We start from the raw sequence: 26,252 nt of genomic DNA, 5'->3' as shown, positions 1-26,252 counted from the left end.
GGGCCATGGCCTCGGCAAAGGGCAGAGGGCTCAAGAGGGGGTTAGGTGGAGGTAGGGGGAGAACTTCTGAATGTGGCCTCACTTTCGTACGTCTGGCAGAGAAAGCCTGTGGGTGTGTGCGACCTGATCCTGGACTCACGGGAGCTGTTGTCCCTACAGAGGGAATTGGAGGAGGAGAACATCCTGCCTCGGAGGGTGGGGCGGCGGTGGAGGGGGCGGCCGGGGTTCGTGGGCTTGTATGGAATCTCTCAGCAGCTGGGCTCTGGAAGCCCGATGGGACCCCCTTCCCTGCCCCCACACCAAAGCCTTACCCTTGCTTATCACCCTGCCATATTCATTGTCCGTGTGGTGTGATGGCCTCCTCTGACCATGTTCTGATTAAGGACACCAGAGACCTCCTAGATGCCGATTTGTATAGAGGATTCCAAACCTGATCCTAATTTCTGCCACGTATTTGATTTTGTAACGATTCTCTTTATTCCCTTGATGTATTTTTCCCTCACAAACCTTCTAAACATGTGCTCAAGAAAGAGGCAAAGCAGGGCCAGCACCCGTGGCCTAGTGGTTCAAGTTCAGCACTCACCAGGTGGGCAGTGCGCTTCGTTTCACAGTAGCAGAACCGCACCACCGCCTGTCAGTTGCCATGCTGTGGCTGCGGCTCACAGAGAGGAACCAGAAGGACTTACAACTAGGATAAACAATCGTGCACTGGGGCTTTCGGGAGGAAAAATAAATAAAGGAAGATTGGCAACAGATATTACCACAGGGCGAATCTTCCCCTGCAAAAAAAGAAAGAAAGAAGCAAAGTAGAGCCAGAGGGAGATAGAAAGGGGGCAGGAGGAAGGGGAGACGGAGGGAAGGAGGGAGGATAGGAGAGAGAGAGAATTTATTTTCGAGAATTTGATATTTCAGTAAAAGTGTCAAAGTAGCCATGCTGTGAAGATTCAGACTCACTTCCTTATACTTAATTTGAAGTTCATTAGTTTTACAAAGTACATCTGGGAGCTGGGCAACAATCTCTTTTGCACTTAGGATCTCTGAGTGGCTTAAAGTAGTTCAACCAAACACTATCCGTTTCTGGTTTCCCCCCTGATTTCCTAACCATTGCTTCTTAGACTCCTTCTTGAAAACTCCCTCCTTTCCTTCACTGGGAAAATAATAGTGAATTGATTAAGAAAATATTCAGTCAAGTCGTAGGTGATACTCCATTTGGTACATCATGAAAATGGTATTGAATGAATAAAGGTGAGCAAATAGCAAGATTGTGCTTACATTGATCGAGGATTTAAGTACTTCTTGACACATGGTTCAAGAGTATTGTCACTTTTGATAGTTTATATTAGATGAGGCTTAAATAATACACTTTATTTTTCTCTCATTTCAGCATTTCCACGTTTGTTCTGCAGAACACTAGGGCAGAGAAACAGCAACAACAAAAATGTACTCTACTTTAAAGAAGTATAGGACAAACAGGACTGAAGGTAAATGAATTTTATATACTAGGAATTTTTTAGAGAATATGCTAATATGCAATATGAATCTCAAAGGGAAGGATAGTTTCCCCAACTTATATGGGAATGGAACATTTTTCCACAGAGCATCTAGTGTCCTTCATAAAATATTTTGGGAAACCCTGTCTAAACTAAGTCCTTTACCACTTTAAAACCTTGTGCCTTTGTTTACTAAGAGCATTGAAATGTGTGTTTATAATAGTTATAATCTACTCTTATTTTCATTAACAAATTACTTATTGCTCTTTCATTCATTTTCTCTTATCTCATTGGCCAGTCTGTATCCTGCTTAAATCTTTTCAGTTTTTCATTCTTCAGAGATAACCCCAATTTCTAAGCATGTTTCTGATAGCATGGTGGCAAAAATAAGTGCATAAGTGCAAATCATTAGGAAGTCTTATCTGTAGCAATAAACATAGTGCCCCCGTCTAGAAAGCAAGATACAACTTATCTATCAGGATCAGCAGACGCAATGCCTCTCATTTTATACAAATATTACAGACTTCTTGGGGCCGGCCTGGTGGCGCAAGTGGTTAAGCGCACGCGCTCTGCTACAGCGGCCCGGCGTTCGCCGTTTCGGATCCCAGGCATGTACTAACACACTGCTTGTCAAGCCATGCTGTGGCAGTGTCCCATATAAAGTGGAGGAAGATGGGCATGGATGTTAGCCCAGGGCCAGTCTTCCTCAGCAAAAAGAGGAGGATTGGCAGATGTTAGCTCAGGGCCGATCTTCCTCAAAACAAAACAAATATTCCACACTTCTTCAAAACAGTTTGTTATTATTATTTAATAATTATAGCTGCCATGTTTTGAGCCTCTAGTATATGTCAAGCACTGTGATACCCTCGTCATATAAGTTAACTCAGTTAACCTTCAGAAAAATCCTGAGAGGATTTATTTTAATTTACAGATGAGACATCTGAGTCAGGAGAGGCTGGGTTATGCCATGGTAACAGACAATCCCCAAATCTCCGTGGCTTATTCCTCACACCTATTCCATGTCCACGACAGGTGCACGTCCATCACAGGATGGTGGATGTTGGGGGTCTGAGCAAGTCTTATTGGAATGACTTGGAGATCCAAACTGAAAAAGCAGCCACCATCTAGGAAACTGTCAGTCACTATGCCTGAGGGCAAGAGGGCCCTGGGGGGTCTCAAAGAAGCATCCATAGGTTCTGGCCCAGAAATAACACGTCACCACCAACCCATTAGCCAGCACTAGTCACATACACGGCTCTGCTCAAACAAAGGGGGTCAAGCAAGAAGTGCAGTTCTGCCAGGTGCCTGGAACAGGGGAGAAATGGAAACACTTGGCAAACAGCACCACCAACCACTGCGTGATGGAACTGAAACTCAGAAAGATTGAGTGCTTGCCTAAAATCACATAGGCAGTAAGTGACAGAGCTGGGATTTGAATCCAGACAAGTATGTTTTCAAAGTCGATGCTCTTGCTATACTCCTTTTGACATTGCATGCTATTCTCTTAAATAACATTCATATATATTTACAATAGAGATTCCATTACTTCAATGCTTCAGTTCCCTCTTCCTTAATCATCTGATGTTCCAACAGTGGAACCGAATAGACATGAAGGCATTGGCTAAAAACCACATCATTGCTAAGCTGCAGGTCTCTTCCAAACAAATGAATGTACTGGACTTTTGAGTGTCCGTTATAGTTGAGAATAAAAATTATAAAATAAAACCTGATGGTAGATGAAAGGTCTGTTCATTGATTGTTTACTTAATAAAAATTAATCTAATGTCTTTCCACTATTGTCAAGGAAATATAATAAAAATAAGAGCAGAATGAAATTGATTAGAGATAAGGCACAGATAAGCCACTTTGGGAAAGAAAAAGCATACAGTTATGTGCTTACATTTACAGCAAAGATTTAAGAGGTAAGATAATATTATGAAAAAGATATGCTGATAAAATTTAAAATTTAGGTTAAATACATAAATCCCAGAAAAAATATAACTTTCCATACTGAAGAAATAGAAAAATCTTAATGTTATTAAAATTATTCTTGATAAGAAATACATGAGAAGGCAAAATTATTAGCCAATCTCAATTAGTTACATAAACACAAAAAAGTGTAAATAAATTAATAGCAAACTAAATCCAGCAATGGCTAAAACAGGTAATACAGCATGACAAAGTTGTGTTTAATCCCAAGCATGCGATGTTGGTTTAACATTAGGAGATCCATGCTGGAATTTAACACAGAGTGGAATAAAGGAAGGAGGAAAGGATGATTATCGCAAAATATCCAGTAAGAAAAGATATACAAAAAAACAAACAACGAATCAGAATTAAACAACAACAATAATAACTCTCAGCAATTAATGAACGAAAGATATTTCTTTAAGCTGAAAACAAGTATTAAAAAAGAACAAACTACATCAAACATCACACTTAAGAGTGAAACATTAAAAGCATTCCCATTAAAATCAGAAAAGAGACAAAGATGACTCATACCACCACTTCTCTTCAGCATCATACTGCATCTCCTAAGCAGTACAGTAAGCCAAAATACATACATGCATATATACTACATCAAGAAATAAGTGTATACAAGTTATGATAAACAAAGCTGTCAAGACGATATGGTTATCTTCATATAAATTGAAGAGAAACTACAGAAAATTAAAATTAAAAATAGAGATTAGTAAGTTTGTTGGGTGTAAGACTGATATACACAAAATAATTGTAACAACTAGAAAGTACCATTTTCATTCTGAATATACCATTTACGATAGCAAAAATGATAACATTCTGTGAAATAAACTGTGAATTGGCTTCCTTGGTGACCATTCCAACATCCGTAAACACTCTTATATGCTTTCCTGTTCTATAGAGACTAGAAAGCTTAAAACATGAAAGGAAACCTGTGTGTGTGTGTGTGTGTGTGTGTGTGTGTGTGTGTGTGATACACACATTAACCAGAGCCCCTTGCAGCTAGGGTCCCAAATGGAATCTTGGTTGTATCAAGCATAGGCACCAACCTGAGACTTGGAGATGTAACTGCATGATGTGGGAGCCACGTATGGCTCCATGAGGTGGTCAGCTATGTGTGATGGGAGAGGTCTCTGGGTTGTGTGGAGCAGCCGTAGCAGACGCCTAGGATTCAGTCTCTGTCATACATGTCAAGTAGCGGGCAGGCAGCAGTGGTGTTTCAGCTGTAACAGTCCCACAGTGAGAGTGAGCTTCCCCTGGGTGTGCAACATCCAAGCCTGCTTTTCTGGCCCTCACAGAGTTTTCATAAGCTATGTAATACATTTTATTAATATATCTTTTCTAAAATAACTAGAATGAATTCTGGCATAGGCAAGTGGAAACCTTGATTAATAGAGTGCTTGACAACAAAATTGGTTGCAAGCATAGGGCCCTGAGGGAAATGGGGACCTGGGATAGGTTGTGTGACCTGTGTGGATCTGAAGATACTAAGGATCCAGTTGCCATAAGAGGATGAAATATTGGTATTCCGTGGCACCAATGGTGAAAGAGTTGCAAAAGTTATCACCTGTGGTCACTTGAATTAAAAAATGCCTTTGAAGTCAATGTGTCAGTGGACCAAGCAGCTGCTGTTAGGGACTCAGGGGACACTCCTTTCCCCACGGTATTGAGACACGTATTGGTGCGGAGGGCATCTTCACCTCTGAAGTGTTCTGATGTGGCTGACTTGTGCAGGCCACAGGTGAGATGGGAGATCCTGCCATTGACATGGTCACCCTCAGTTCAGTGGGGAGGTTGGGATCCTGGAGACACAGGCCAAATAGAAGCACTTAACCTCCTGGGTCAAGGTGAGTGCTGTTTACCTTAATAGGCAGCAGAGATGGAAGGACAGTCACATTGGTTTGACCTCCAGTAACATTTGAAGGTGGCTAACTGATCAACAGATCCCTTGGATCTTGAAATATCTGAACATTCTCTAAAGTTGCATTTAATCAGTGTAAACATAAATAAAATATAAATGAATATTTATTAATAATAAAGTACAAAAACATAAAGCATAAATAAATAAAACTAGATCTGGTGACCTGAGCCATCTTGATGGCAAACAGTGGTCCCTTACTCAATTCCCACACCTGACCCACAACACCGTGAACGAATGGACTACTGAAGAAAGACACTACAGTGAAGTCACAAGTAACTACAGTAAATTCTTCTTCCTGGGCTTAGCCAAAGGGATCTCCGGCCATTTACCTCAGATACTGTCCACTCGGTTTAGGACACTTGCTCTAAGCCAGAGCTCAACAAACTTGCTGGAAAGGGCCAGATCATAAACGTTTGAAGCTTTGCGGGCCTTTTGGTCTCTGATGGAGCTATTCAAATCTGCTGTTGTAGAGCAAAAGCTGCCATAGACACAGCATGGCTACGTTCCAATAAAACTTGATGTATGGACACGGACATGTGAATTTCAAATAATTTTCACGTGTCAGGAAATAATATTCTTGTTTTGACTTTTTTCAACCATTCAAATATGTAAAAACCATTCTTAGCTTGCAGGCCATCCAAAAACAGGCTATGGGCCAAGTTTGGCCCATGGGCAACAGTTTATCAGTCCCTGCTCTAAGCTAATGGAATCACTAGGTCCCCAAAACAGCACAGAGTAGGAAGTCAGCAAAATGAGGTGGCAGCCATTCCTAGAGTCTTCTGGTAAGCATCAACCAAAAGCTGATGCTTTTCAGCAGAGTGGTTTTCAAACTTGGTTGCATGCTACAATCACATGAAGAGTTTAAAACTGTGGTTGCCTGGGTCTGCCTCCAATTCTGCTCTAATTGTTCTGGATGTAGACTGGTGCTAGTGATTTCTTCAATCTCCCCAAGTGGCTCTAATATGTAAGATGGTTCAGAACTACCTGAACAATTTAAATGATGAGAGTGTGAGTATTTCACAATATTTAATTTTAAAATCTTACAATTGTGGTTTTAGAATGATAATATTCTAATATAAATACATATAATATTCCAATAACAATAAACACGTAGCCATGCTGATAAGAATTTCCATATAAGAAATCTAGTGAGTCTGCACACCACTGAGCAACAGTTGGTTGCCGCTGGGCAAGTGCTTGTTTACTTGCCATCCCATTTTTTCCCTACCATAGCAGGGATGCTGTTGCCATGCACTCAGTGGCATAGCAATGATGCAGGTAGAATTCCAAAATGATGCAAGAAGTAGCCGTATGAACTCTCATGATGTCATAAAGGATACTCACGACTATTTTTTCGTGGGAGGACCAGCTAGTATATGGTGGAGCCTGAGGGGGAACGCAGGCAGCCTGGGTGACAGGCACTAGCTGCTTTATAATACTCCTGTTATCGCCTTTGATTCTGGCAGAACAACTGTGAGACAGGGATTGTGCGGAGATGCAAACGCACAGTAAGTGGATGCATGTCTGTGTGTCGATGTGGGGTCTCTGGTGCCCCTGTGGCTTTTTGTCACATTCGCAATCTCCTGTGAGATTCCCAAAACAAGGCCATGCCTGAGATGGCTCGTGTCTGAATCACCTTGATGAGGGAGGGCCCTGGCCCTGTTCGGGCACCCGACTTAGTTGGTCAGTCTGGGGATTGCTGTAGCCGTCAGCTGGCTCACTTGGACACTCCCCCTCGGCGATGGTATTTCTGAAGTAATGTTAGTTCTGGAAAATGACTCTGACTCTTCCTATATGCCATGTGTTGACCGGGTGCCCTTACTCCTCCCTTTAATATTTGATTTTTTACTTTAATTGATGGATTGTCAGGAAAACGAGTTGGTTGCCTGGCATTCTCCAGTGGTCAGCAATAAGGGTCCTCTTTGTTGTTTAGTGTCTTTATGAAGTCATGGCTTTTTAACATGGTGATGGGCTTCAAACCATTGTTATATGGTTTTGAGCAGAGGAGTGAAATGATTTGACTCATGGTCTGCTGCCAGGTTGAAAACAGATGGTGAGGGAGCAAGGATGAAAGCAGAGGGACCAGTTGGAAGGTGGTCTAATCCAGGAGATAGATTTCTTGGCTAGGGCGGTAGTAATGGAGGTGGTGAGAAGCAGCCCGATTCTGGATATCCTTTGCGAAAGGGGCCAAAAGCATTTCCTGATCAATTGGATGTGGAGTGTGAGAGAGAGAGAACACTCCAGGCTGCCTCCAAGTTCTGGGGACTGAGCAAGTGGCATTTCTGGGTCAAATGCTCGATTTATGTCTAATTTCACTTCCAGCGCCACACAGAGAAGGTCCCAAAGGTTGTGAGCAGCAGGATTGCCCTGAAAGCCGGCCACACAGTGAAAGCAATGACTTCCCAGAGGAGTTCATCTGAGGTCTGGTTACAATCACTACATCGTGGAGTGATCAGCCGGTGAATGGACTTTTACTCATAAGTGTGCCCTCAGACAACATGGAGTGATTAATGTACAACATGCACAACACACAAACCTAGAGAACCTTAAATATTAGAACCCAATTAAATATTAGAACCCAAAAGGAAGCTGGTTTCTAACAGCCTAATTACCTGAATAATCCTCCCTCCCCCCAAAGCACTAGGATTATTATCTGCTGGTACACTGTTTTGTCCATACTTAGTGTTGGGGCCTTCAACACCCCCCACTGAGCAAGTTATAGAATTACTAGAGACAACACCAGCAAGGATATAAGAGGTCTGAACAACACGATAAACTAAGAGGATCTGCACGACATAAATAGAACATTGCGCCCAACAACAGCAGAGTACAATTTTTTTTCAAGTGTTATGTAACATTTACCAAGATAGACCATCTCCTGAGCCATCAAACAAATCTCAACAAATTTAAAAAGAATTGAACCCACACAGAGTATGTTCTCTGACCATAATGGAATCAAATTAGAAACCAGTAATAGAAAAAAAAAAGAAGAATCCCTGAACACTCGGATAAGGTAGTTGATACATCATTCCAGTTGGTCATTCAGACCCTTGTTGTAGAAGAGCTCAAGTTAGAAAAAGTTCTCTCCTGAGCTGAAAGGCATGTCAGGCTGGGCAAAAGGAAAGCTCACTCTGGATATTTCAAACAGAATATTGTTGAGAGCAAGGCTGGAGGCTGTTACATCAGTCCCACCTGACGTTAAAGCTTGTCCTATGCTGGCAAAGGAAGGACAGCTTGCTGATTGTTAGTGGCATCAGTTTGGTGGCTGATTGGATCTGGGAAGCGGGAGAGAGGTTCCCTCCAGGGTACTGGTGTGGTTGTTAGAGAGGCCTGAGAGAAGGCAAGATTCACATGCTTTCCTGGTGTATGGCTGGTGTCCAGTCTAACCCATTGACGCACACACCTCTGTTCTTTATAAATCCTGCTCCATTATTTAAAAGGTTCAACACGGTTTCCATCTCCCCCTCCTCCTGCTCCTTCTCCTCTAAGATTCCTTCCCTGAGAGTGCCATCTGTCAGATAATGCTCTCCTATCTGGACAGGCAGAGGAGTTTCCTTTCTGGGGTTTGTGGGATTGGTCCCTTAGGGCAGATTGGCACTTTGCTTGCCCTCCCATGGTGTTAGCCTAAGACGTAGTACATGGTAAGTGGACCACTGATGTGTCTTCAAACGTGTATTTTTGTTCCCCTTCTCAGAATACAATGATGGTGGTAGCTCACCTCAAGGAAGAAATAAAAATTGGAGTTCTTTCCGAGGTAATTTTGGCAAAAGGAACCCTCGTTATGAACATGGTGGATATGAGCCTTGGCCTTCACACCGCCGGGAGGATGATGGAAACATGGTGATGAGGGATGTCCAGGAGGACCCCCAAGTAAGACGGTAAGTGACCAGGCATCCTGGTTTGCATGTAGCAGCCCCTGGGACTATGCAGCTCTTGCACTCTCCATGGTCTTTTTCTTCTCTCACTGGAAAGCTGAAGAATACTGGAAGTGGAATAATGGTTGAGCAATCCTAATTGTAGTCCTTCTGTCAAAGAGGCAAAGGTGTATAGAAGACTTTCTTAGCATTTATGGCCACCCACTTTCTCTCCACTTCCCCCCTGCAGCACTCCCTATACCATTCGACGCAAAAACAGAAGAGTGATATGGTATAATGAAGACCATATCCATATGGCTGTGTGGAGAAACAGAAAACCTCTAGAGAGAGAAGTTGGGGGGAACACAAGAGATGGAACCCCAGGGAGCTGGTTCAAGGTCACAGTGAGTATCCTAAAAGAATGTATGGAATGTGCAGGAAAGGTGGGGGGGGGGGTGTTGGTCTCATGTAGAGCTGCCAAATACTTTACCGGGGTCAGTTTTAATCTGTCCTTTTGTTATTGTTGTTGTTGTTTTATCTTTTTATTTATTTAATTATTTTTATTTATTTATTTTCTTTACTGTGAAATTTTTGTTGTACATTATTTTTTCTCACTCACCGTATAAATGTATCCCTTTACCCCTTGTGCCCACCCCTCAGCCCCCTTGCCCCTGGTAACCACCAAACAGTTCTCTCTGTCTGTGTGTTGGTTTATCTTCCACTTATGAGTGAAATCGTGTGGTGTTTGTCTTTCTCTTTCTGTCTTATTTCGCTTCACATAATACCCCCCAGGTCCATCCACGTTGTTGCAAATGGGATGATATTGTCTTTTTTTATGGCTGAGTAGTATTCCATTGTGTATATATACTACATCTTCTTTATCCACTCATCAGTCAAGGGACACTTGAGTTGCTTCCATGTCTTGGCTATAGTGAATAACGCTGCAGTGCACATAGGCGTGCATAAGCCTCTTTGTTTTTTTTTTGTTTTTTATTTTTATTTATTTTTCCCCCAAAGCCCCAGTAGATAGTTGTATGTCATAGCTGCACATCCTTCTAGTTGCTGTATGTGGGACGTGGCCTCAGCATGGCCGGAGAAGCAGTGCGTCGGTGTGCGCCCGGGATCCGAACCTGGGCCGCCAGTAGCGGAGTGCGCGCACTCAACTGCTAAGCCATGGGGCAGGCCTGAGCCTCTTTGGATTGTTGATTTCAGGTTCGTTGGGTAGATACCCAGTAGTAGGATAGCTGGATCAAAAGGTATTTCTATTTTTAATTTTTTGAGGGACCTCCATACTGTTTTCCATAGAGTCTGTGCCAGTTTGCATTCCCACCAGCAGTGAATTAGGGTTCCTGTTTCTCCACAGCCTCTCCAGCATTTGTTGTTTTTTGTCTCGGTGATTATTGCCATTCTAGCAAGTGTAAGATGATATCTTAGTGTAGTTTTGATTTGCATTTCCCTGATGATTAGTGATGTTGAACATCTTTTCATGTGCCTATTGGCCATCTGTATATCTTCTTTGGAGAAGTGTCTTTTCATTTCCTCTGCCCATTTTTTGATGGGGTTGTTTTTTTGTTGTTCAGTTGTGTGAGTTCTTTATATATTATGGAGATTAAACCCTTGTCAGATATATGGTTTGTGGATATTTTTTCCCAGCTGGTGGGTTGCCTATTCATTTTGATCCTGTTTCGTTTGCCTTGTAGAGGCTCTTTAGTCTGATGAATTCCCACTTGTTTATTTTTTCTTTTGTTTCTCTTGTCCGAGTAGACATGGAATTTGAGAAGATCCCTTTATGACGGATGACAAATAGTGTACTGCCTATATTCTCTTCCAGGAGTTTTATAGTTTCAGATCTCACTTTCAGGTCTTGGATCCATTTTGAGTTAATTTTTGTGTATGGTGAAAGAAGATGGTCTACTTTCATTCTTTTGCAAGTGGCTGTTGTTGATTATTTCTAATAGTTTTCCAATGGATTCTTTAGGGTTTTCTATGTACAGGATCATGTCATTTGCAAACAGCGAGAGTCTCACTTCTTCATTGCCCATTTGTATTCCTTTTATTCCTCTTTCTTGCCTAATTGCTCTGGCCAGAACCTCCAGTACTATGTTGAATAAGAGTGGCGACCCTTGTCTTGTTCCTGTTTCCAGAGGAATGGCTTTCAGTTTTTCCCCATTGAGGATGATGTTGGCTGTGGATTTGTCATATATGGCCTTTGTCGTGCTGAGGTACTTTCCTTCTATACCCATTTTTTGAGAGTTTTTATCATAAAGGGATGTTGTATCTTGTCAAATGCCTTCTCTGCATCTATTGAGATGATCTTATGGTTTTTATTCCTCGTTCTGTTAATGTGGTGTATCACATTGATTGATTTGTGTATGTTGGACCATCCCTGTGTCCCTGGTATAAATCCCACTTGATCATGGTGTATGATCTTTCTCATGTATCGCTTTATTCGGTTTGCCAGTATTTTGTTGAGGATTTTTGCATCTGTGTTCATCAGAGATATTGGTCTGTAGTCTTCCTTCTTAGTATTGTCGTTGTCTGGCTTTGGTATCAGGGTGATGTTGGCCTCTTAGTATGTGCTGGGAAGTGTTCCATCTTCTTCTGTTTTTTTTGAATATTTTGAGAAGGATAGGTATTAAATCTTCTTTGAATCTTTGGTAAAATTCTCCAGAGAAGCTATCTGGTCCTGGACTTTTATTTTTTGGGAGGTTTTGATTACTGTTTCAATCTCTTTACTTGTGATTGGTCTATTCTGGTTCTCTCTTACTTCTTGATTCAGTTTTAGGAGGTTGTATGAGTCTAAGAATTTATCTGTTTATTCTAGATTGTCCAATTTGTTGGCATATAGTTTTTCATAGTATTCTCTTATAATCCTTTGTATTTCTGCAGTATCCGTTGTAATTTCTCCTTTTTCATTTCTGATTTTATTTATTTGAGCCTTCTCTCTTTTCTTCTTGGCGAGTCTGGCTAAGGGCTTGTCAATTTTGTTTATCTTCGCAAAGAACCAGCTCTTTGTTTCACTGATCATTTCTACTGTTTTTTTCTGTTTGTTTGTTTGTTTGTTTGTTTTGATTTCATTTATTTCTGCTCTGATTTTTATTATTTCCCTCCTTCTACTGACTTTGGGCTTTGTTTGTTCTTCTTTTTCTAAATCTGTTAGGCATAGTTTGAGGTTGCTTGTTTGGGCTTTTTCTTGTTTGTTAAGGTGGGCCTGTATTGCTGAGTTTCCCTCTCAGGACCACTTTTGCTGCATCCTCTATGGAGTGGGTATGGTATATTTCTATTTTCATTTGTCTCCAGATATGTTTTGATTTCTCCTTTAATTTCATCAATGATCCATTGGTTGTTCAGTAGCATGTTGTTTAGTCTCCAAATCTTTGTCATTTTCCTGGTTTTTTTCTTGTAGTTGATTTCTAGCTTCATGGTGTTATTGTTGAGAAAGATGCTTGTTATGATTTCAATCTTCTTAAATTTATAGAGGTATGCTTTATTTCCCAACAAATGGTCTATTCTTGAAAATGTTCCATGCGTGCTTGAGAAGAAGGTGTAATCTGCTGTGCTTGGATGGAGAGCTCTCTATATATATCTATTAAGTCCATCTCGTCAAGTTTTTCATTTAAGTCCATTATTTCCTTATTGGTTTTCTGTCTGGATGATCTATCCATTGATGTAAGTGGGGTGTTAAGATCTCCTACTATTATTGTGTTGTTGTTAATATCTCCTTTTAGGTTTGTTAATAGTTGCTTTATGTACTTGGGTGCTCCTGTGTTGGGTGCATATATATTTATAAGTGATATGTCTTCTTGGTGGAGTGTCCCTTTTATCATTATATATTGCCCCTCTTTGTCTCTCATTACCTGTTTTATCTTGAAGTTAACTTTGTCTGATATAAGTATGGCAACAACTGCTTTCTTTTGTTTGCCATTAGCTTGGAGTATTGTCTTCCATCCTTTCACTCTGAGCCTGTGTTTGTCTTTAGAGCTGAGATGTTTCCTGGAGGCAGCATATTGTTGGGCTTGTTTTTTAATCCATCACCACTCTGTGTCTTTTGATTGGAGAGTTTTGAGTAATTTGCATTTGGAGTAATTATTGATATATGAGGGCTTATTGTTGCTATTTTATCGCTCATTTTCCAGTTCTTTTGTATTTCTTTTGTTTTTTGTCCCGTGTGTTTTGGACCAGCAATTCAGTTTTGTAGTTCTGTATGGAGGTTCTCTTAGTTTTATCTTTATTTATCGTGTGTGACTCTGTTCTGGTTATTTGGTTAGTGGTCACCATCAGTTATTTATAAAAAATATCATGGATGTAATAGTCCATTTTTTGACTGCCTCTTATTCCTTCAGACTAAGTTGATTTGATCCCTTTCCTCTTCCCCGTCTAAGTTATTGTTGTCACAACGTATACCATCTTGTCTTGTGAGTTTGTGTTTAAAGTGATGAGATTATATTTATTTTTGGTGTTTTCCTTCCCTTGATCTTTGGTTTTATAATTAAGTGTTTGCTAATCTATTCTGATAGAGAGCTCAATTTTCCTGGTTTTGTCAACCTATTTTCTTCCTTGTTCAAAACTTCGTATCCCCTTTCTCTTTTATTTCTCAGGCATGAGGCCCTTCTTGAGCACTTCTTGTAGTGGGTGTCTTGTAGCAATGAACTCCCTTAGCCTTTGTTTATCTGGGATAGTTATTATTTCTCCATCATATTTGAAGGATATTTTTGTTGGATAGAGTATTCTTGGTGAAGTTTTTGTCTTTCAGAATTTTGAATCTGTCATTCCACTCTCTCTTAGCTTGTAAAGTTTCTGCCGAGAAATCGGCTGAGAGCCTGATAGGAATTCCTTTGTACGTTGTTATTTTTTTTTTTTTTTGTCTAGTTGCCCTTAATATTGTTTCTTTGTCAATAACTTTCGCAAGCTTTACTACTATATGCCTTTGAGTGGGTCTTTTTGTGTTGATATATTTAGGAGATCTATTGATTTCATTCGCTTGTATTTCCAGCTCCTTCTCCAGGTTTGGGAAGTTCTCAGCTATTATTTCTTTGAACAAGTTCTCTGCTCCTTTTTCTCTCTCTTGTCCCTCTGGAATACCTATAAACCTTATGTGGGATTTTCTAATTGAGTCAGATATTTCTCGGAGAGTTTCTTCATTTTTTTTTAGTCTTAGTTCTCCTTCTTCCTCCATCCAGAGCATTTCTTCATTACTGTCCTTAATATTGCTAATTCTTTCCTCCATATTGTCAGCTCTGATGCTTAAATCTTCCAGATTTGTCTTATCTCCTCTATTTTGTTTTTCATCTCTAAGTTTTTCTTTGGGTTTTTCTTTATAGTTTCAATCTCTTTTTGAAGCAATTCCTGATTTCATTGAATTGTCTATCTTTGTTTTCTTGTATTTCATTGAGCTTTTTTATGATAGCTATTTTGAATTCTCTGTCATTAAGGTTATACATTTCTGTGCTTTCAGGGTTGATTTCGGGGTGCTTGTCGTTTTCCTTTTGGTCTGGAAATTTAATGTACCTTTGCATAGTGCCTGTCAGTGTTGGCTTATTTTTCCTCATAGTGAAAATATCTAGTCCAAGCTCCTCTTGCCGCCGCTGGGTGAGGGTCAAGAGCTGTGTCTTCTGTGCCTGCCTCAATCCGCAGGTGCTCTGGTGGGCCTGCAGCTGAGCTGAGGCATGGCTGAGCTGAAGCCCACCTGAAGTGAAGCACAGCTGAGTGGAGGCTGCTGGGGCTGGAGCATGAGAACTGCTGGAGCTGGAGTGGAGTGTGGCTAGGCCAAAGCAGCTGGGGCTTGGGTGTGGGTGGGCCAAGGAAGCCAGAGCTGAAGCACAGCTGAGCAGAAGCAACTGGAGCTGTAGCACAGGAACAGCTGGGGCTGGGGCATGGCTGGGTGGATACAGCTGGAGCTGGAGTGCGGTTGGGTTGAAACAGCTGTAGCTGAAGTGTGGGTGGGCCAAAGAAGCAGGAGCTGGAGCTGGAGCACCAATTGACTGAAGAGGCTGGAACTGGAGCACAGCTGGGCTGAAATAGCTGGCACCAAGTCAACTGGAGCCTAGCACAGCCGAGCCAAAGCAACTGGAGCCAGGGTGCAGTCCAGCCAATGGAGCTGGGGGCAGGCCACAGTCAAGTCAATGCAGCTTTTCACCGTGGCACAGTTGAGCTGATGCAGCTGGGGCTGTGGCGCGGTCAAGCAGGGGGCAGCTGGGGCCATGGCGCGGTCGAGCCGGGGCAGCTGGGGCTTGGGCACAGTAGTACCTGAGCCACTAGTGCCTGGGTGCAGGTGTGCCACTGCCACTGGTGCGGGGGCTCTGGGAAGCCACTGCCTCCAGTGGGGCTGGGGCTCTGGGGTTCACTTCCAGCAGAGCTGGGGCATCAGTGCACTGCCATCGCCGGTGGCAGGGCTCCAGGAGGCTGCTGCTGCTGGGGTTGGGGCTCTGGGGAGCTGCTGCCTGGTACCAGGGTACAGGCATGCCACCGCCGCTGGTGGGGCCGGGGTGCTGGGGGGGGACTGCTGCTGGCACCTGGGGGCAGGTGTGCCCCCGATGCTGGTGCCAGGGCTCGGGGGAGCCGCTGCTGGGGGCACACTTCCACTGCCGGCACTGGGTCTGGGGCTGACCTGCAGTGTGCTGAGCTAATGGTGCAGGGTTGCTGTGCTCAAGCACCAGGTGGGTGGGTGTGGGCAGGGGTGCTTACATTTTACCTCCCCCATCCCAGAGGTTTCTCGCTTCCCTGTGGCTCTCTGCTCTCCTGAAGGGCTTGCTTGTTGAAAGTACCCTCACAACAGTTCCGCCCCCTCTGAAGGGAGATTCCCCACCAGCTGAGAGGGGTCTTGGAGAGTGCCGGTTTTCCCATGGAGGGCTGCACCTCCTCCCATTTCTGAGAGCTGCGTGGTCTCAATCTCAGGGTCGTAGACCTTGGAGAAGGAAGGGAGGTCCTCTTAACTCCTTCCACATTCTCTGGGGATTCCAGCACCTCAGCCCTTGGGTGTATGGCTGCGTGGGTGCCTCAGACGTCCCTTGTGTTGTGTGAATAACTTCTGTTGGAATGTGAATTTCCTTTCTGTTGTGTCTTAGAGGGGGAAAGTTCAATGGAGGAAGCTCACTCTGCCATGATGCTGTTGTCACTCCTTTGTAATCTGTCCTTTTTGTTACAAGGAGTTAACATTCTTGTTCATCTAAGGGCAAATTCAGAGAAGCCATGTAAAGGAAACAGGCTGACTGTAGGGAGAACAGAGCAGACTGCTTACAGGCAAAGATGGAAACTACTGTCAAGAAGATGGAGCAGCTCCACAATGGATGTCTCAGTTAGGTTCAAGCTGAGTGTGGAGGATCTGGTGTCGAGTCTCTGGAGACCCTGCCTGAGGTGTAAGCAGGGTCTGCACTAGGTGGAATCACCTGGAACTTTATAAAAGGTAGACCATGCCTAATACCTTAAGTTGATTATTTGGAGGAGAGCTTTGGATGGAGAGAAAAGGAATTTAGGAAACCCATATTTGGCACAAACATAAGAAATCATGTCAGTAGTCCCTTCTTTTCAAATCCTTTAAAGCTCAATGGAAGGTTGGAAAAGAACACCGCTGGGTCTGTTCTCCAGGCTTAATTCCATGTTGTCTCTCTTCTCTCCCATCCCTTCTTTTCACCCTTAGATTCCCTATGGGAGAAAGTATGACAAGACGTGGCTAATGGATTCAGTCCAGAGCCATTGCAGTGTCCCCTTCACTCCAGTGGATGTAAGAGAAGATGGTGAAGGCAGATAAGTGGGCACAGGGAAGGGGGAGAGACCTGGCTCAGCAGGGGCCATTGGCCTCTAACTCTATTGCTGTTGCCTTTAATCTCCTTAGTTCCACTATGTGAAAAACTGGGCTCGGTTCTTTGTCCAGGATGCTGGTGTTGCCTCTGCATTAATGGAAGTCAGCTACAAGATTTGTGACAACGAGAACCGAAAGGTGTCTCTGGAGGGCATTACCTGTACCCAGTCTCAAGGGAGGAGGACAGCCAGGGGCCCATTGTCATCTTTGCAATTAGAGTTCCTGGTGCTTATTCTACCTCTCCTTCCTGCAGATATCTATCTTGGTCAGTCCCTCTGCTGAGCCCTACTCTGTTCAGTATAAGTTGGAGCCCAAAGAAATGGAGCAGCTAAAGGTAACGCAGACTCAAGGTACACTGTGCCCACAGCCAGACCCACTTCTTCTTTCCCCAGCCCCCGATTTCCCTGTCACCACTACAGCCTCAGTGCAGCTCTCTCCATCTCTCTCTGCAGCTGACCATGAACAAACGATATGATGTCTCCCAGCAAGCTCTTGACCTCCAGAGGATTCGCTTTGACCCAGGTATGACCAACAGCAGTAATTCTAGCGTAGGTGAGGGCAGAGAGATCTGCGTGGGAGGGAGATTTAGGGATGGTAACATGGGGAGGGGTTGGTTGCTGGCCCTGGACCTCTCTCAGCCTTCTGATTCTCTCTTCTTGACTTTCTGAAGACTTGGTGGATCATGATATTGATATAATCCTGAATCGAAGAAACTGCATGGCTGCCACCCTACAGATCATTGAGAAGAATTTCCCCAAGGTGAGGCTTTAGGCCTAGTGCTGATGTTATGGTAGGGAGTGGAACAGATGGGCTGGAGGGCAGATTTGTCTCCCAGGCCCTAGGTAGTAACCATCACACTAACTCTTCTTCCTCACAAGCTATTGTCCTTGAACTTGTGCGACAACAAAGTGTACAGGCTGGATGGCCTGTCTGACATTATACAGAAGGCCCCCACAGTCAAGATTCTGAACCTCTCCAAAAATGAGGTGGGAAGAGGGAGCCAATCAAAGTTGGTTGAGAGTGGGTGGTGGTGCTCATCAGAGTCATGGCAGGAGGCAGGTGAAGTTACCTGTGGGGAGGGTCAGGCCTGGAGGGGCAGGGGCCCAGGTGTCTCTCTTTCTCTGAGACTCCTTTTCCACTTTCCTCCCCATATTTCTCAGCTGAAGTCAGCCAGGGAGTTGGACAAGATGAGAGGACTGAGACTTGAAGAGCTGTGGCTGGAAGGGAACCCCTTGTGTGACACCTTTCGAGACCAATCCACCTACATAAGGTCAGTGTGAACCCCTGTCACTCTTCCTGGGGACTTTCACCCATAGGAGCCTGAGCGACCCCTGAAAATGCCCCTCCGCAAGAGGAGGCAGCCTTGGTCCTCTGGGAGGACCACAGGCCCTGCCTTCTCTTTTCTGTGTCCCTCATCTGTGCTTAGAGGGCTACTTTCCTTCCTCTGACCAGCTCACCTCTTCAGGTGCTCTGGGGACTGTTTCCCGACTTTGCACCTAGCTTTCTCTAGCATGCTCTCCCAAGAGCATGCTCCAGGCTGAAGGGCTCCCTCTACTCACCAGAACCAGGAGTGACCAGCCTTGAGCCAGATGCTGGTGCCCTGGACTGAGAAGGGTCCTCCAGACCAAGGTCTCATGCTGACACAGGCCTTCCTGCTTCTGAGCCAATATGGAGTTTGCCTCCCCTGCCCTGAGAGGGGTCCTCTTTCCCTTGCTCCAAAAGGGTCTCCTCTCCAATCCCAGGCTTCCATGGGGGATTTCCTACCCCATGCTGAAGCCTGAGTTCCCAGCTGGCTTCTGTCATGACATCCGTTCCTCTGGCGCAATGCCAGGAGCTGCGTAAAACTTGGGAAAAACCTGAGTTCCCAGAGTCAACGGGACAGAAGTGGGCCACCGCCAGTGAGAAGGCTCCCTGAGGCAGGAGTGGAGGGCAGAGGGCAGAGGTGGTTGAGGAGACAGAAGGACAGGCCTCTGAGGGACATGCCCCTCCCTCCATCCACACATCACGTCATCCTACCTGGTCCTTCAGAGGAGCCCTGGGTCACCCAAGATGGGTGTGATTCCTCAGACAAGGAATCAACTAAGACAGGCACAGGTGCACAGGGGCCATCAGGAGAGCAGGCAGTGATTATAAGAGGGGCCACAGACCTGCAACCCCATTGCTGAGCTGGGGCCTGACCCTTGGCTTCTTCCGGGGAAGGTCTTCTACCCCTGGGGCTGCTCCATTTCCCATTCCCAGCTCAAACTGAGTTCACACAGGTGACAGAGTGTCAACCAGTATCCAGTGGGCCCACAGCCCAACAAGTGCATGTTTTCCATTTCTATCTTGGGTCCAGGGCCAGGCAGGGCAGATAAAGGAAAGGGCTGCAGCAGGGAAGCCATTACCCATTTCTTCTCTCTTCTTCCCTGACCTCCACCACCATGGCAGAGCTTCTTTCCCTCTCCTTTACTTTCCCTCTCTCCCTATCTCTACTCTCCTGTGTCTTTCTCATCTCTCTCCTACTGCCTTCATTCCCTCTCTGTCCACATCCCCTTCTTTTCCTTCCCTGCCTCTTGAGCCCAGCCTCACTCACCTCCCTGCCCCAACATGCTGGGCCATTTATTGGGGCTGTCTTGGTCCTGGCAGAATGCTGGACCCCCACTGAGGTAGCAGAGCCCTGGGCTCCCACCCCATTCCCTCTTCTCTCTGGAGCCTTCAGTGGGGACTTGGAGAAAAGAAGGGAGGCAAGGTGGAGAAGGAAGCCCTGGAGCCTGGGCTTCAAATGCTGTGTTGTGCATGGGAAAGGAGTCAGAGCACTCTAGGTGAGAGCTACCAAGGAGGAAGGAGAGGGAGGCAGGGAGGGGGGGACTGAGCGAAGTGGGGAAGGGAATATGAATGTGAAGCTGTGGAGAGAGATGAAGAGACGATACCTTTCAGACAGTCCATATGGCAGATGCTCAGTGCTCAGCAGGGAAGTGGACCCAAAACCCTTGAAATCAGAGGCTGAGGTGGGCAAAGGGGGCTTCTGGATGGGCAGAAGACACTGGGTTCTGTTTATGGTATCAGTGCTTTAAGTCAAAGGAAGCGTTGCAGCCCCAAACTATCAACCACCACTTTCTACTTTTGGTTTTGGACAGTGCCATCAAGGAATATTTCCCGGACTTGTTACGCCTGGTAAGTGCCTATGTTCATCACTGTCCCTTACTCACATTGATGACCTCCACACCTGCCCTCAAGCCCTTTGGATCTCACCTAGATTGTAGGTTTGCATCAGACCCTTATCCACTTTAGGGGACATGGACTCCTGAAAAAGACATGAACATACTCTCTGGAAAAATGTCCATACAAACAGACAAGCGTTGCATATAATAGTAGAGACTTCCAGGACCTCATGATGAAGACGCCCACTGTAGTCTTGCCCATGGAATTTCCAGGGCCCTTTCATGCCTGACCTCTGACCCTCACCCTCTCTTGGGCCCATCCTTTTGACTGATCACCCAGGGCCATCTCGCTGGTCTGCACTGCTGACTTCCTCTTCCCTTCTCCAGGATGGCCAGGAGTTATTCCAACCAATTATCGTTGACATTGACACCCCCTACTTAATAAAGCCCTGCAAGGTGAGGAAGAAGGATCAAACAACATGTGAGGTATTACAAGGGAGGCTTTATCAGCCACACGGTCTCAAATGTCTTTTGATTACAGGAAAGCTATAAAGGATCCGAGACCCTGAAGAATCTAGTCCTGCAATTCTTGCAGGAGTAAGTACTCCTGGGACCACGAGGAATGGGGAAGGCTGGGACAGGCATGGCCACCCAAGCACAGGTCTGCTTGTGGGAATTTTCAAGTCTCATCTGAGGTCCAGACCACAGAGATAGACTGTCTTCATTGCTCCCCCACAGGTATTATTTGATCTATGACTCTGGAGACAGACAGGGTCTTGTCGGTGCTTACCACGACGAGGCCTGCTTCTCCCTGACCATTCCCTTCAACCCCGAGGATGCAGCCTCGTGAGTATCACAGTTCAGACTCTGCTCCTCGGCTCTGTGGCTCCCCAGCAGACACAGGGCATCTCCTGGAAATACTCACACTGGACAGACCACCACCTCCTGTTTCTCTTTCTCTCCTAGAAGCAGTTTGTGCGAGTACTTCAAGGATAACAGGAATATAAAGAAGCTCAAGGATCCCTGTGCGTGTGTGATGGGGAAGACTGGGCAGGGAAAGAGGGCGTGGACGGGTCAATCATAGGACACAGGGTGTGGCAGCCCCTGACCTTCGCTCTCCTCCCGCCACAGACCTGCGGGTTCAGCTGCTGAAACACACAAAAGATGACATCGTGCGCTCCCTCTGTGTGTTGCCCAAAACTCAGCATGACTTCAGCTCCTTCTCGGTGGAAACTTGGTTCCAGACGGTGAGCACCTGCTTCCTCCCTCAGGCAGGCCCAGAAAGCCGCAGGTGGGCAGGGGTTTAGGTGGTGACTGAGCACCTGGGCTCTTTCCTTTCAGGAAAGGATGCTCTGCTTCTCTGTCTATGGGGTGTTCAAGCAAGGTGAGTGTGTGTGGAGTCCCCACCCCAGATGCCCCACTGCTCCCTCCCCCTGGCTGGGCTCCCTCTTGGTACTCTCCCAGCTTCCCTGATCTCTTCCCCTCTCTTCCTATTCCCTCTGTGTTCTTCAGTCCCCACTCTGCCTCCAAACCATCCTGGTCTGACCTGCCTCCATGCCTGTCTACCCCTCACAGATCAGGCATTAGGGACACAGGCTGTGGAGTTTGATCGCTGTCATCCTGGATCTGTACTCTGTGAACTTGGGCCGGTTACTTAACCAGTCATTTGCAAAATGGGGCTAATAGTACCCACCTCTTGGGTAGCTGTGAAAAATGAATCGAATAAACTTGTAAAGTAGTCGTCATAGAGCCCGGCACGTAGTAGGGTCCCTGTCACTGGGAGCAGATTGTTCCTATTGTTGCCCTCCCCATTTCCAACACCCTGACTCCCAGTGAACAACTGTCCCCTTCAGCATGAGTGTCGAGTCAGACCCTGACTGGGCAACACTGTGTGAGCATGTAAAGCACGTGCGACTCTAAAAAGGTATTGTTTGTTGTTTGGTTTTGATGTGGTAGGAGAGTCTCAGAGTTCTGTCCATGCCTTCACACGGACATTCATCGCTATCCCTGCCAGCAGTTCCAGGTGAGTACTGTGTTATGAGTGGGAAAACCCATCCCAGCCTGGGCTCAGTGGTGTGGGAATGTGGTGGTGCAGACCTCAGGGTTTTCTCAAAACTGTGGAAAGCCAACAGGTAGATCCAAGGAGCAGTCTAGCCTAGTGGGTAAAAGCATGGGCCCTGGAGTCATAACACTGGGTTCTCTTCCTGACCCCAGCACTCACTAGCTGTGTGACCTTGGTCAAGTCACATGACCTCTCTGTGACTCAGTGTCTTCCTCTGAACGTGGAGATTACACTGTCCACTCCTTGGGCTGTTGTACAGGGTAAATACGAGCGTAAAATTGTCCCTGTGTTGCAAGTAAAGTACAAATCCAGTGAAGCTGGTAGACAATCTCTCCAAAGATGGGCTCTGTGAGAGGGGAAGAGGTACCAGCCAAGGAATCTAGGGGGCCGGCACAGTATAGGGTGATGGAAAGAATCTGGTTGCAGAGTGGCAGTGGGCGCAGGATCGTTGTTGGGGGTGTGGGGTTGTCCATCTGTAATATCTGGGGGCTCATTTTTCCTCCAGTCTATGCATCATGAATGACCAGCTGTTTGTGACGGACGCCACCCTCAACGAGCGTCAGAGTGGAGTCTTCATCCCAGTTCCCACACCCACCTCCAGCTGCATGCCCACCATCTCCCAGGAGCAGCAAGAAATGGTGCAGGCTTTCTCCACCCAGTCTGGGATGAACCTACAGTGGTCTCAGAAGTGAGTACTGGGTGTGCATGGGGATAGGAGCGATTTGGGACAGCTGGGGAGTGAACCAGGGAAACTTGCAGGCAATTTGGAAAAATAACTTTTTGGATATTTTGCTTCAAAAAAAAATTGGGCCCATTAAAAAGGTATCATACTATTATATATGTAAAGGATTCTAAAAATAGTACAATGCTCAATGACATTATCTTGTATATGCAAAATCTGAAAGAATCCACCAAAAAACTACTAGAACTAATAAGCAAGTTCAGCAAGGTTGCAGGATACAAGATCAACGTACAAAACTCACTTGTATTTCTATGTACTTGCAATGAACAATCCAAAAGTTAAATTAAGAAAACAAGCTCATTTACAATAGTAGCAAAATAACAAAGTACCTAAAAACAAGTGCAACAAAAGAAGCACAAATCTCATACTCTGAAATCTGTAAAACTGTTGGTAAAAATTAAAGAAGTCATAAATAAATGGAAAGACACTCCATTTTCATGGGTTGGAAGACTTAATTTTGTTAAGACGTCAGTACTACCCAAAGCAATCTACAGAATTATGCAATCCCTATCAAAATCCGTACATGCACACATTGACAAGGCTATCCTAAATGTCATATGGAAGTGCACCAAAACAATCTTGGGAGAGAAGAACAAAGTTAGGGGACTCACACTTCCCGATTTCAAAACTTGCTACAAAGCTACAGTAATCAAGACTGTGTGCTATTGGCATATGGACAGTATATGCATCAATGGAATGGAATTGAGAGTTTACAAATAAACCCTCACATTTATGGTCGATTGATTATCAACCAGAATGCTGAAAAACTCCGATGGAGGAAAAAGTAGCCTTTTCAACAAATGGTGCTGGGACAACTGGATATCTATATGCAAAACAATGAATTTTGACCCCTCACTCACACTCTTTACAAACATAGACTGAAAATGGATCAAAGATTTAAAGTAAGAGCTAAAACTATCAAATTCTTGGAAGAAAACATAGGTGTAAGTCTTCACGAATTAGGCAACCATTTCTTATATATGATACCAAAAGCACAAGCAACCAAGAAAAAAAAAGATAAATTGGACTTCCTCAAAATTAAAAGCTTTTGTGCATCAATGGACACTATCAAAAAAGAAAATCCCATGAACAGAATGGGAGGAAATATTTGCAAATCACATATCTAGCAATATATGAAGAACCCTTGCAACTCAACAATAAAAAGACAAACAACCCAATTTAAAAGAATGGAGAAAGGATCTGAATAGACATTTCTCCAAAAAGATATACAAATAGCCAATGGGCACATGAAAAACTTCTTAACATCATTAGTCATTAAGGAAATAGAAATTAAAACCACAGTGATTTACCACTTCACACCCACTGGGATGGCTTTAATCGATAAAATGAATGAGAACAAGCATTGGTGAGGATGTGGAGAAATTGGAATTCTCATGTATTACTGGTGGGAATATAAAATAGAGCAGTGGTTGGGGAAAACATTTTGACAGTTCCTCAAAATGTTAAACATGGTGTTACCATATGACCCAGTAATCCCACACCTAAGTATCTACCAGGAGAAATTAATACATGTGTTCACTCTAAAACTTGTACAGGAATGTTCATAGCAGCATTATTCATAATGGCCACAAAGTGGTAACAAGCCAAATGTCCTTTAGCTGATGAACAGATGAATAAATCTGGTATGGTCATATAGTAGAATACTATTCAGTCATAAAAAAGAATACAGTTCTGATATATGCCATGACATGGATGAACCTTGCAATCATGCTAAGTGAAAGGAGCCAGTCACAAAAGGTGGCATATTGTATGATACCATTTATATGAAATTTCCAAAATAGGCAAATCCACAGAGACCAAAGCAGATGAGTGGTTGCCAGGTTCTGGGGTGAGGGGAAGAATAGTGAGTGATCTCTAATGGTTAAGGAGTTTCTTTTTGAGGTGATAAAATTATTTTGGAATTAAATAGTTGTGATGGTTGCACAATCTTGTGAATATACTAAAAAGCACTGAATTGCACACTTTAAAATGGTATGTGCTTTATATCTCAATAAACAACGATTGGAAGCTTGTGTTTTTAAAATTTTCATTTGTCAGTTTCTTGAGCATCTTTCTTTATCAATATATATTAAGCTCCCTTGTTCTTTTGAACAGCTCTATTACTCAGCTTTGCATTCTGGTGGCATGAATGCTAGTGATAGACATTTTGGTTTTCACTAGGTCTTTCTTCCTGACCACACATAGTGATCATTCTGGTACATGCGTCCCAGCAAATATGTGGCATAGATTTAGTGGCGGCATTGCATGGTCAGCGTGTCTGTACTGCGGTACTAACGGAGATCACCTGTTCTTCTCCCACTCCAGGTGCCTTCAGGACAATGAGTGGAACTACACCAGAGCTGGTCAGGTCTTCACTATGCTCAAGGTGAGGTCTGGGAATCAAGTGGGATCAAGAAGGCCGTTTCCGGGCCTTCAGGAAGGCCAGGAAGGTGGAGGCAGGTGGCCTGGGAATGAAACTCAGGGAGCTGGCTCTTCTGACGTCCTGATTCCTTCCCTCCAGACTGAGGGCAAGATCCCAGAGGAGGCCTTCAAAGAAATCCCCTAAAAGGAGCCGTTGGATGTCGTCTTTGTCTTCATCCACATCATCTTTGTTTCTCTTTTGTCCATCCTAAGGCCATGCCCATGACTGGGGGTGGAGGCCTGGCTGACCAAGGACCCAAAGTTAACTCGTAGGCTAGGTAACATAACAACCTGAAGGGTCAGTTGTTCTGTGTATTTTCCCCACTCATGATGGGTGTTTATTTTCATAATAAAGAGTGATGTTGCATGTTGTATGTTGTGTGTCCTGGATCGCTCTTCCCCTGCCCCAACCATGAGCCAATGGATCCAGGACTGAAAGGCCCTGCCCTCTCCTCCCGCCCTCCATTCACCCTGGCAGTCCCTAGCAGATACATCAGGCTTGACTCCATAGGTAGTTTGTCAGTAAATCCTATGAGAAGGGACATGTGCTGCTTCCAGGGATTGGCCTCTGGAGACAGTGTGACTCAGCCTGATGCTCTACCTGGAGGCCCCCAGAAGCAGGCGTGTGACCTGGCACAAAGGGGCTTTGCAAGGGATGCCTACTGGCTGGTGAGGGCTGTGGAAGGAAGGAAGGTGAGGACTCACATATTTCACTTCTTATTCCCAGTCATTTGAATGTTTTCAAAGACCACACCGTGAACAATTTCATGATTTGCACAGCTCTCACCATGCTTCCATCTGTCTTCTCATCCATCCATCCACTATATTGCCTCCTCCTCCTTTC

At 44.6% G+C, this 26,252-nt stretch overlaps 1 pseudogene; it reads left to right on the top strand.

The window, feature by feature from the left end:
* Nucleotides 1-1,426: 1,426 nt before the first annotated feature.
* Nucleotides 1,427-25,560, top strand: LOC131401244 (nuclear RNA export factor 2-like; annotated as a pseudogene).
* Nucleotides 25,561-26,252: the final 692 nt, after the last annotated feature.

This window comes from Diceros bicornis, chromosome X (assembly GCF_020826845.1).
Source record: "Diceros bicornis minor isolate mBicDic1 chromosome X, mDicBic1.mat.cur, whole genome shotgun sequence".
Classification (NCBI taxonomy): Eukaryota; Metazoa; Chordata; class Mammalia; order Perissodactyla; family Rhinocerotidae; genus Diceros; species Diceros bicornis.
Note: the sequence above shows the minus strand (reverse complement) of the source record. Positions and strands in the feature narration are given on the sequence as shown.